We start from the raw sequence: 12445 nt of genomic DNA, 5'->3' as shown, positions 1-12445 counted from the left end.
TAACACAATATGTTTAGCCATTCCCCAAGAGGAGGGCAGTCTCTTGGATTCCAATTTTTGGCTGGCACAAGGAAAAAAAGTTGCTATCACTAATTTTATAAGAGATATGGTTTTATCAATGGAAATGGCACTAAAGAAGATACATTATTATCTAGTTTGATGCTATACCCTAAGAACTCCAGGACCTTTCCATCTGACTTGCAGGAGAAACCCTCTATCTGTGTTGTCTCCTTTGTTAGATTCTAAGCTCCTGGAGGGCAGGGGCTGTCTTACTTTTCTGTTTATATCACCAGCACTTACTTCATATTAAGGGCTTAATGAATGTTTTCCATTCATCCATTCATGTTTCCTCTTTTAAAGGCATGATCATGCGACAACCAAGAGAAGTGAACAATCAGGAACCATATTTAATGTTAAAATCCAATCAAATAGGCACTAAATTTAATTGGTGTTCATAGCATGAATGATTTTTAATGATATTTAAGGGAGCATGGCAAGTTAGATTACATAAAGTGAACACAATTAGAATTTCCAGGGATAGATTCAGACTTTCCTAGGTGAGCTGTAAGGAGTCCAGATTGTGGGAAAAGTGAGAGGAAAGAAGAATGTGTGGACATGAGCCCTTCCCAGCCATGGGACAGAGTTAGGAAAAGGTGGTTGCTGCCACAGTTCAGTGGCCTGCAAGCTTGATAGGAGTCAGCAATGAATAACAATCTCAGGTCAGAATTGACCAGGAGGTTGAACTCAATGGCATTTCAGAAATCATGCAGTGCTTTCAATGATCCCCAGAGGCTCAATGGGGCAAAAACCCATTTTTCAGACACTCATGTTCTCCTGGTGAGGCTGTGGGCAGCACATCAAGGAACACTGATCTCAGATTGGCCAAAGTTGCAGATGACCTGCAAGGCAATAGAAAGGCATGTGTATATTTGGATGTCTACGCATGTATGTATACACGTGTCATTTCCATGTATACACATCCCAATAAAACGTATCCTCCCTGAGGGCAGTGATCATTTCCTTTTTGTCTTTGTATGCCCAGTGCTTAACACAATACCTGGTACATAGCAGACAGGTACATACTAAGTGCTTCTAGAATGAATTTGAATGACAAATGACAAACAGTAAACATAAGTCAGAAGGACTGGTCAGTTCATTAATGGAGTTTCTTTTGAACATGGATATCTAAGGGGTGAGATAAGTGGAAAAATCAGTGGTAGGAGAAGCAAAGTCAGTCCTGGATCAGAAGGTAGTCAGTTCATCAATACGCATTTATTAAGTGCCTACTAGATTCCAGGAGTATGATCCACCAGTCCACCACAGGCACAAGCTGGCTGCAGACTTTGATTTCAGACTATTTTATGCCATTCGGCTCATGTGGGGTTGTTGTTTGTCTTGTTTTCAAAGAGTACTAGTGATACCAGGGGTGACGTCTTGATTTAGACATGCATCGGATTTAAGTGAGGTAGAGTTGCATAAAGTCAAAGTCTGCATGGCCCCAGGAGAAAAAAAACTGAATTATAGCTTTGAACCAATTTCCAGATGCCCTCACATCAAGTCATAAAACCAAATCCATTTCAAAATGAGAAGATAAATTTTGAAAGAGAAAATAAAGAAACTGTTCGTTAAAGTTGGATTGAATAGATGGCTTCTGATGTCCCATCTTACGATTCTAGAGTATGATCCTCTGATCCTGGAATCCTTCCCCGTAAGAGACCTACCCAACCTCCTGGGGGTCTTCACTATTTTTTGACGTTGAAAGCATATCACTGGAGCACACAAGCCATCCATCCCTTATCCTTTTATCTTGCTATGGGACCCACTCATCTACTTTTTTGTTCATACATACATTTACTTAATGCTATCATTTACACCACTCTTCCTTTGTAGTCCCCTGCTGTTTGAAATATGTTGCCAAACTCTCTCCACTGACCTCTGAGTGATCCTCAACTTCAGTTCTTTGGGGATTGTAGTGACTCAGAAATTTAAATTAGAAAAATACTGATATGAAGAAGATCAACCCAGAGATGACAACATAGAGGAAGGAGGGAAGCCACTAAAACAACCATGAGAATGAGCTCAGATTCAAAAGCCAGAGGCTCCAGGGTAGCTTAGGGTTTTTTACTCAGACTTCAAATACTCAAACACAAGGACACAATGTGAAATGTAAAGGAAGCTCATTTAGAGAATACAAAGGGAAGGGAACATGAGGGGCCTATTCTGGTCCCCACAGCTACTGGTGTCACCTCCCAAGAAATTATTTTCAATATATTCTATAGAGAGAAGCAGGATGACCTAGTGGATAAAGAGCCGGCTGCAGGGTTAGGAAAACCTGGATTCAAGTTCTGCGTGCAACCTCTACTATGGGCACATCACAGCCTGTCACGGATCTAGGCAACTCTCCAAGACAGGGACTCTCAACCTGGAGTTCATGAACTTGTTTTTGTTTTTTTAATGTTTTTATCAATTTATTTCAATAGAAATGGTTTCTTTTGTAATCATGCTCTTTTTTTAAAAAAAAGGAAAAAATTATATTAAAATTATAGTTACAATTTTTTAAAATTTCCTTAATTTACTTATTTTTAATTTTCAGCATTCACTTCCACAAGATTTTGAGTTCCATGTTTTCTCTCCATCTCATCCCTCTCCCCACCCCAAGATGTCATGCATTGTAATCATGCTCTTAAAAAATATAATTCAGAGAAAGGGTCCTTAGGCTTTGCCATACTGCCAAAGGGGCCCATGACAAAAAGGTTAAAAAGCCTGCTCTGAGACTGTAAGTGGTAGACAGGTGCCAATCTACATTGGTACAGGGAGTTTTCCTCACTGGATGTCCCCTCTATTAGTGAAATCATAAGTGCCATCCATCTCATCCATCCTCTGTATTTAATTTTTTACATTCATCTTGCTTTTCTTCTGTAGAATATAAGTTCCTTGAAAGCAAAGACTGTTTTATTTTTGTCTTTGGATCCCCAGGGACTTGTATAGTGCCTGAATAAATTAATTATTGAAGGAAATGGAGTCTTAGAGTCAGGAACACCTGGTTATGGGTCCTGCTTCTGACACATACTAGCCACGTGACCTTGTGCAAGTCACTTAACCACTCAATTTTCCAAGCACCCATAGAAAAGTATCAGTTAGCAGTCAGAGGCTGGTTTCAGTTGGTAGATAGAGTTTCCACACCAGGATTTCCTCACATCAATGAAATCACAAGTTCAAACATCAGCACCTCCACCACCCAAAAAGAGGGAACTGAATGGATTATAAACTCATAGGATTCATTGTGACGTTTGAATACATAGGTTCCAAGAGAGTTTTGATTCACTGATGCACAAAAAGTTTATAAGGGAAACAAAAACTTTTTAAAGCTAAACACCAAACCATTGGAGGCAGACATCAGAGAGGACAATGGTGCTTTCCCATAGCATGTGGCAAGGTGTCTTTGTCAGGCACAGAACACTGGGCTGGACAAAACATACACCTTGCCCACTATGGCCAGTCCTAGAACCACAGAGTTTCATTACCTTAGAGATCATTTTGTCCAGCTGCAGTATATTGTATGGATCACAGGACTATAGACGTAAAGGGAGCAAGGGTCTTAGAGCCCCAATATTTCAACTCTCTTCATTTTATAAATGACGAAACTGAGACTCAGATGGGGTATAGTAAGTGACCCATTAAAGGTTGAACAGCTAATGGAAAACATAGCCTGAATTTGAACCTGGGGCTCCTGTCTCCCTGGGAAGTTTGCTTTCAGCTACCAAGATTTTTTTTTCTCTTTTGCCAACCTGAGCCCAATACGCAAATGAAACAGTGGCTACTTGAGAGGAATCTCTTGACCTTCTGCTCAGATATTTGTATAATTTGTATCTAATTTTTCAAGTGGCTTTAATATGAATGGCTGTTGACTACATGTCACTGGGATTTCTATACAATACTAATTACAATGAAATTAGAGTGGGATATTTGACAGTGAAGGCAAGGCTCAGCTTCAATTAATTTTCTTTGGCTGGACCAGGAGAGCAAGTTAAACAGAAGTCCATAACAGAATTAACCCCAAGGGTATACTTGCGGGCCAGCAGCCTCGCTTTTGGTCAGGGCTGAGAGTAGCAGTCACCCACCATGCATCTTTCAAACCCACAGAATAAAAATGATTTCTCCTTCATGCTGTGTCTTCATTAGCATTGCTCCATCGGGAATTGGGTTCCTTGTTTAGAAGCTGATGTTGTTTCCTATGAAAATTAGAAATAGTTGTAGTTTACTTTTGCCATTTATATGGTTCCAATTAGGCCATCTTCCTTCACCACCAGCCACCCATGAGCTATGGTCTTGAGTTAGGCTATATAGAATCTCAGCCCTCTACCATTTGGGAAGTATGGCTGGGGGGAGGGGGAGGGGTAGGCAACCATCTTTTCCTTTGCTCTATTCCATCACTTGGAGGGCCACCCCTATTATCACACTAAGGTTGTGTGTCTGAGGACATGAAAAATAATAGAAGTTTTATCACCAAAGAAGATTTTAAAAACTCATTGGTCTCATGGAGGGAGCCAGAAATCTTCTTTGCTTCCATTCTCAGGCTTGCCCAATATTTCCTGTGTGATCTTGAACGATATATATGGCAACTTTCTATCACCATTTTGTTTTTATGCTTTAAAATGTTTATTGATATCTTTCTGTTTTTATATCATCTTTATTGTTGACTATATCTATCCCCCCTGTCCTACTCAGCAATATGTCCATTAGAAAAAAGGGAAGGGAAAGATGGGATGAAGGAAGGTAGGAAGAAAGTGAAAGAGAGGAGGGAGGGAGAAAGGAAGGGAAAGAGGAGAGAATAAGCAGTTCAGTAAGACAGTCAGTAGTTCATCAATGGAGTCTGACAGTATATGCAATATTCCCCAGCCATAGTCTCCCATCTCCATAAAGAAGGTTGGCTCCATGTTTACAAGATCATATATTTAGAGACAAAAGAGACTTTTGTCCATCTCCAAAAGTGATCCAGTCCAACATCCTCATTTAAAAGTTGAAAAAACTGATTTCTAAAGAAGTTATGACTTACTCAAGATCATAGCAATAATAAGTGGCAGATCCAGGGTTTGAAACCAGATTTTCTCCAAAGCCAAGATTCTTTTCACTAGGCCGGGCTGCCTCCTATATGCTGGGAATGCTAGGTCCTTAGGATCTTTATCAATAATCTTACCATCATGCTTTCGGGACAATTTAAACCTACACCATATGTAAAAATGGATTGTAAATGGGAGACCTCCTCTGATTTTGACATGGCCATGACTTTGACCTCTTGAAGGCTTTGCCAGTGGACCACAAGGTTCTGACAGGTCCTACAGTGCAGGTTGGTACCATTTCTGCAACTCACAGCCTCAGAGAGTTCCCTAGAGCAGTGAAGGAATTAGTGACCTGCCCAGAATCACACAGCCACTGTGTGTCTGAGGCAGGACTTGAACGTGGGTGTCCATGTCTTTGAAACCAGCTCTCTATCTATTATGTAAAAAATATGTAGCTAATAAATACATGGTGGTTTGGGGAAGTTTGAGTAGGAGGAATCAAGAAAGGATTCCCAGAGAAAGTGGCACTTGACCTGAGACTTGATGGGACCTAGGGATCCAAGAAGCAGAGATGAGGTGGGGGAATGTTCTAGGTCTGGGAAAAAGCCTAGGTGAGGAACAGTAATTAGACTATTGGGCTGGAATATAGAACACCTGATGGGGGAATAATTGAAGCTAGTCTGGAAAGGCAGATTGGAGAGATATTGGGAAGGGAGTGGAAACTGAGGCTCAGTGCAGATTCAGTAACTTACCCATGGTTGTTTGGCTAATGCTGAGCTGTTGGAGGTAGGCTGCCCCTGACCCAAGCTGTCTTGACTACAAGTCCAGCACTCAGCCCAGAACATTATGAATACAACAATAACATAATAAGAACTTGGATGGGTTCTATGTTTTCTCTCTTCCAAGAGCTCAGAGCTTTTATCTATATTTTCATAACATATGTGTGGTTTTCCTGGCAAGCGGTGGTTATTTTTGCCATTTTACAGATGGAGAAACCAGGCTCAGGGTGCTGCCAAGTAAGTACTCAAGGGAGTTCCACCCCACTGTGGAGGTGGCAAAAAATGGCCTTGGAACTCAGGCATTGACTCCTGGCTGTGGCTGACAGTAATCAGATTCCGGTTTCTTAGCACCCATGACTCCTCTGCCTCCTTAGGGTTCCCAGACTCAAGCTCATTTTGCTCTGCTGCTAACTCTGGCCTATAATACATTTCTACCTTGCCTCTGCCTGTCCAGATCCCAGCCATCCTTCAAGGCCCATCATTAAGTCCCCGTTTTCCAGGAATCCTTCCCATCTGTTCTGTTGCTTTGGCACTCACATATTGTCATCTGTGGTTTTCTGTCCCATGCTGGGGGGGGGGGGGGCGGGGAGCACAGCAGATAGAAGGCTGGCCTTGGAATGAAGGAGATCTGAGTTCAAGTCCCGACCCTGACACATACCACCTGTATGATCTTAGGCAAATCACTTAATCTCTGAATGGCCCCAGGAAATTCTCTAAGTTTGGAAGTTTTAAAGGGAGTTCCTACGCTATCTCCACAATGATGAAACATTCAATAATTCATTCAATCAGCATTTATTAAGCATCTACAAGGTGCCAAGCACTGTGCTAAGTGCTAGGGATACAAAAAGAGATAGAAGACGACCCTACCCTCAAGGAGCTTACGGTCTAACGGGCCTGGGTTCGAACCCCCGCCTTTCAAAAAAATCTGATCATGATATTTAAAAAGCAACATGGTACCAGTAAAAGCATAAAAGATGCTGGCCTCAACAGACCTGGGTTTGGCACCAGACTCTGATCCTTACAACCTGTGTGACTCTGGACAAGTCACCTCCTCTCCCGTTTCGTCTTCTCTGTGATGAAGGGGATAGGTCATTTTTCCAGACAGACATGGATGACTTTGAGTCTTGAACATTTCCATCTTCTTCCCTGATTCGTCGTTTCAACTGCCCTGTGGTACATCAAAAGATCTTCCCTTAGAGTTAGTTTAACTACCGACTCTGACTTCTGTGGACTCCCTCATATGCACGTCTCCATCATCCTCCTCGAGGGCAGGTTCCGCTTCGTTTTCGTCTTTCCGTCTCCAGTGTCTGCCACAGTGCCAGGCACATAGTAGGCCCTTAATTAATGCTTGTTGGTTGACTGTTGAATGACATGTGGAGTTGTTTAAAGCAACTCTTTCTTTTTGGATATTTCGTAGCGATTAGTACCGTGTCTTTCACTTAGCAGACAATCCAACCAACATTTATTAAGCACTTGCTGTATGCGTAGCACTAAACACTGCCTGACAAGTCAAGTTTGGACAAGGCTTCCATTGGTGGGAACTGACAAAAGTGAGCTGAATTATCCTTAAACCTATAAAACATTTATACTCGAGTCATGCCCTGAGAGACGTTATTCACGGTTTTCATTTTTAGACATAATTTGCTCATTCCTCGAACAAGCATTTCTTGAGATTCGACTGTGTTCTAGACATGCAAGAGAAAAGGGATGTTCCCCATCTGCCTTGTGTTCTTTCCCCCGAATGAATGTAAGCTCCTTGCGGGCAAGGATGAGCTCTCTGTCTTTACGTGCCCAGTGCCGAGTGTAGACACTAAATACATGTCTATCCATTGGATCAAATTGAAAATAATTAGATTGGTCCTTACCTTGCTAAAACAGTCCATCCTCTCCTCTTTGCCTGACGTTATAGTGAGCTCCAGATAATCATATGATTAGACCCAATCAGCAAGCTTTGAATTAAATAACTACTTTGTGGGAGGGCAGCTAGATGGCTCAGTAGATAGGGCACAGGCCTGGAGTCGGGAAGACCTGAGTTCAAATCCAGCCTCAGACACTTACTAGCTGTGTGACCCTGGGCAAGTCACTTAACCCTGTTTGCCTTAATCCGTTGAACCACTCCAGTATCCTTGCCAAGAAAACCCTATAATGGGGTCATGAAGAGTCGGGCACAACTGAACAGCAGCAACAGCAGTGTGGGAGGGAAGGAGCGGGGGGAATGACCATGCTAAAGCACGTACTAGGTGCCGGGCACCGTATGCTTTATGAATCTTACTGCATTTGATCTCCATGACAACCTATGAGGTAGGTGTTCGTACGATCCTCATTTTACAGCTGAGGAAACTGAGAGACTTGCCCAGGGTCTCCCAGGTAGCGTTTGAGGCTGGATTTGAACTCACATCTTCCTGACTCCAGGACCAGTACTCTATCCACGGTGCTGAGTTCTAGAGATACAAAGAAAAAAAAAAACCAGGCCCCTGCTCTAAAGGAATTTACATTCTGTTTAGGGAAGCATGTGGCATGTCTAAGTACATATAAAATATAGACGAAGCTAATTTTGAGTGGGGATGAGGTGGGGGGTGAGTGAAGGGTGATATCAGGAAAAGCTTTCTGTAGGATGTGAACTTTGAAGGAAGCCAGGGAGTCTAAGAGGTGGAAATGAGGAAGGGCTATATTATAGGCATGGAGGGGACCCTGAGAAATCTAGGTGAGAGATACAGAAGCCCCTTTAAATTAAAAATATGTCCTTACAAGTACAAGATAAGACTCTTGTCTTATGGGGAGGGGGAGCAGCAAACCGAATGGACTTAATTGTGGAGACAGGGTGTGTACAACTAAGGGTACACATATATCACAGCCCCAAACTTCCCAGAGCCATACTGGAAGCCAAGAAAATTGTTTTTAAAGTCTGATCTCTCCTGGGGAGAGGATGACGTCAAGTATATGGTAAGTGACCACCCAGAAGGAACAGCTCCAGTTTGCTTGCTTAGATTGGGACTTGCTTAGCTGTCTTTCTGTGGTAGGACCATGACCAGCTAGGCCAGTCGAGTTATCTGCATGGCTGAAAAGCTGCAGGGGAAAAGTGGGGGAGGGGTTGGGGGGGCGGGGAGAGGAAGCTTATCATCTCTGCAGCATGCCCAGCCAGCTGGGCTCCACTCCCTATGGAAGGAATGCAGCCGCACATCTGGCAAGCGGCAGAGGGATGGATTTCACCAGCCCTGCATCTCTGGCTCACCGCCTTCTGCCCTGTGTTGGCTAAGCTCAGATCAGAGAGAGAAGTGACTTGTGTCAAGCTCCTAGGATCACAGATTAAGAGTTAGATCCCTTAGGTCATGTAGTCCAACCTCCCCCCTACACACACACACACACCTCATTTTACAAATGAGGAAACTGAGTCCCAGTGAGATTAAGCGACATGTGCGGTTATATAACCAGTAAGCGTCTGAGGCATTTGAATGGCACCCAGTTCTTCCTAACTCTAGATCCAGCTGTCTATCCACTACCCTTGGGAAATTATTTGGGCATCTTCAAGACACGGGAGTGCAGGTTGGCTACCAAGAACAAACCATAAGAACATGACTCAGGGCCTACAACGTGCCCATGTCACCTCCTCTCTGAGGGTGCTGGCTTGGGTACCAAGCCGCCCCGTTGATGGGTTAGCAAGTGACAGAGTCAGCTATGAACTTTCTAACCCAACCCACGGAAAGGTTGTGAACGGGACTTCAAACCTTGAGACCAGGCCCCTCTCCACGCTAGAAATGTTTGTGAGCTGAAACAATTGAGAACAGAGGAGAAAAAGTCTTAATTACCTCTCAGGAAGTGCATAGGCCCAGCTCGGTGCACGCGGCATGGAGAGGGCATTGGGTTTCATTGACTCAGTCTCACTGGAAGGCGGTGTGCCCCACAGGAAGGCCTTGCATTCCTGTCCTTTCGGTGAACCTGCCTGAAAGGAATACAGGAGTTATTGGGTAATCACGGCTTGTCAGCACCTTGGTTATGCAGCATGGTTCAATCCAATAATGTGAATGGCGCCTGTAATAGCACTGATGAAAAGCACACCAGTTTCAAAAGGGCCTTGAATGATTTTTTTTGTTCATTTTCTGTTTACATGTAATGTGTTATTGATGTCATTACCTTATAATACAGCTGCTTGTTTCATAGAAAAACCAGGAATTATTCATTATTTTTTTAAGGGGGAAAAAAAGGAAGAAAGAAGAAAGAAAGAAACCCTGTTACATGAAGAAAATTGCATTCGAATGCTGCAACTGAAACATATTGATTTCCTGGCACCAGACTTTTTAGATTAAAAATGCCAATACTAAATCCTTTCATGACCTATGGTTCATATGAAGTTCGCGTGTCATTTACTATTATTCTGGGGGGTAAAAAAAAAAAGACCGAATCTATAATGAAAACAAGAGTTTAGAAGAATGTCTGTAGGTTCATCAATTTGCATACTATTGTAATAAGGCTTGATTATGCGCTAAGCAGGCTGACAGGCGGGTGGGTTCACTAATATTTCCAACTAAAAGCCATTTATCTATTTTAATTGTATGCTTGTCTTGGCTTAATCATGGAATCATAGCATGTCAAAGCTGGAATGGGCCATAGAGATCATCTTGACCAGCCCCCTCATTTTACCCATGAGGAAACTCAGACTGGAGAGGCAAAACGCTCCCCACCCCCATCCCACCCTCAGCTTTGTTACCCTGCTCAATGGAGGTAAAGACAAAACCAGAACCCAGGTCTCCGAAATCCCAGAGCCCGACGTGTTTCGAGCTGTCTTCAGTCTTTGCTGGGACCTTTGACCACATATACTTTCATTAACATAATTAAATGAGAAACAGTGTCATTGACTGGTAATCACGTTGGATTTGGAACCAGAAGGGACCTGTGTCTGAATCCTAGCTGGGAGGCCAGTCATTTCACTTCTCTGGGCCTCAGTTTCTTCATCTGTAAAAGAGGGATGATATTAGCATCACCTACCTCATAAGGTTGTCATTTAAGAACACTGCTTTGTAAAGATTGAAGCAATATAGAAATGTCATTGATTGTTTTTGCCCTTAGTTCTTAAAGAGGACCAATGACACCATGAAGGTGATGTCTGAGGATGTCCATTAGATTTTTCATAGGAGAAAAAAATGTATTGCATAAATGTATAAACAGTCCTAAAGAGGGATTTTTTTCCCCTGGCCAGGGGTAGTGTCAACACAGAGGATAATCTCTAGCCACAGACGGTTTTTGAAGAGGACCAGTGACATCATGGTTGATGTCTTGACTCTGCAAGGAATTGGATTCAAGTGAGGCAGAAATGTGCAAAGTCATTACTCTCACTCTCTCTTCCTCAGTCATTGAAGTCCGGTGGCAGAACAAAAGTCACAGCCACAGGAATAATTTCAGTAGGAGAGTGGCCAATGTGTCCTCCCTTTTCCCTCTTCTCCATCTTCCAAGAGCCCTTGAACCTACTCTACAGCCCTCTGCCAGGTTTCACCTTCCCTCCAACCCTTTAAGGGCCTATGGGAGAAATGCTCAATAGAGAGGAAACATGTCTCCCTTCGATCTCCTTCAGGGAAGAAACACTCACCCTAGTGTGCCAGTGCTCTGGGACAAAATCCCAGCTGTCCCCTCCTAGTTTTGGTTTTAAATGCAAGAGCCTTCCCTGTTTATGGTTTTATTGTAGCCCAGGATCATTAATATTAAACATTTGTTGGAGCACCTATTCATTAAGGAAGTCCAATGGAACCTCCCAAGTGCCTTAGTGCCACTGAGTTTATTAATGATTTTATACCCTCGTAAACTCCCTCATCAAGTGCCCTGAACCAAGTAGCAAAGGCCTCAGATGCATCTTTGCTTCCATAAAGAGGGACATGTAATTGTGAGTTCTCTTTGGAAGGGAAATTAGAATATTTTTTGCTAAAAGCAAACTTCCTTTGACAGTAGTCACCTGCATTGTCAAGCTACTATTGCAAATATGTTTTAGGGTAAGCTCTCTGTGTCTTGCTAAGCCAAGAGTGATGAGACCCTTTGCATATCTCAGATGGGGTTGGAAAAGGTTTATAACTTGCCTGCCTCCATACCCCTATCATCGAAAAGGTACTCTATTCGTACCCAGAAAAGGTAACTGGAAGATTTTATGTATCTGTGCAGTCAGCCTACTCCCTACAAGGCAAGGGTGATTCTGTCACCTCAGAACCTCCATTGAAGCCTGGAGCCCCAAGGAGGCAGAAATGAGAAGTCCCTTCCCTTCCTCCTCCTCTGCCGTTAGTTGGATTCTTTCTCTTTTTAAAAACAGTATTTTATTTTTTTCCAATTATATGTAAAGGCAATTTTTAATATTCATTTTTACAGAATTTTGAGTTCCAAATTTTTCTCCTTCCTTCCATCCCTTCCTTTTTCCTAAAACAGCAAGCAGTTTGATACAGGTTATATACGTGCATGGATTCTTTTTTAATATTTTCTTACCCTCGCCCTGCCCTGCCCCTAAGCCTACTCTGGTTTTTGTCTCAGCTCGACAACTGGGGCAGAGGGAAAATGGAGAAAGGCAAACCAAAATCTCTGTCCCCTTCCCCTTCCCAGCACCCAATCGCAAGCACAAGCGTGCTTGCCTCT

The 12445-nt window shown here is 42.9% G+C and overlaps 1 protein-coding gene across 1 annotated transcript in view; it reads left to right on the top strand.

Annotated features, from left to right (window-relative positions):
- The window catches only part of RARB (retinoic acid receptor beta), an 829117-nt gene that overhangs the window by 540501 nt on the left and 276171 nt on the right, over positions 1-12445 (top strand). The window lies entirely within an intron of this gene.

This window comes from Phascolarctos cinereus, unplaced genomic scaffold (genome assembly GCF_003287225.1).
Source record: "Phascolarctos cinereus isolate Bilbo 61053 unplaced genomic scaffold, phaCin_HiC Scaffold_1;HRSCAF=81, whole genome shotgun sequence".
NCBI classification, from domain to species: Eukaryota; Metazoa; Chordata; class Mammalia; order Diprotodontia; family Phascolarctidae; genus Phascolarctos; species Phascolarctos cinereus.
This window is presented reverse-complemented; position numbering and strand designations above follow the sequence as displayed.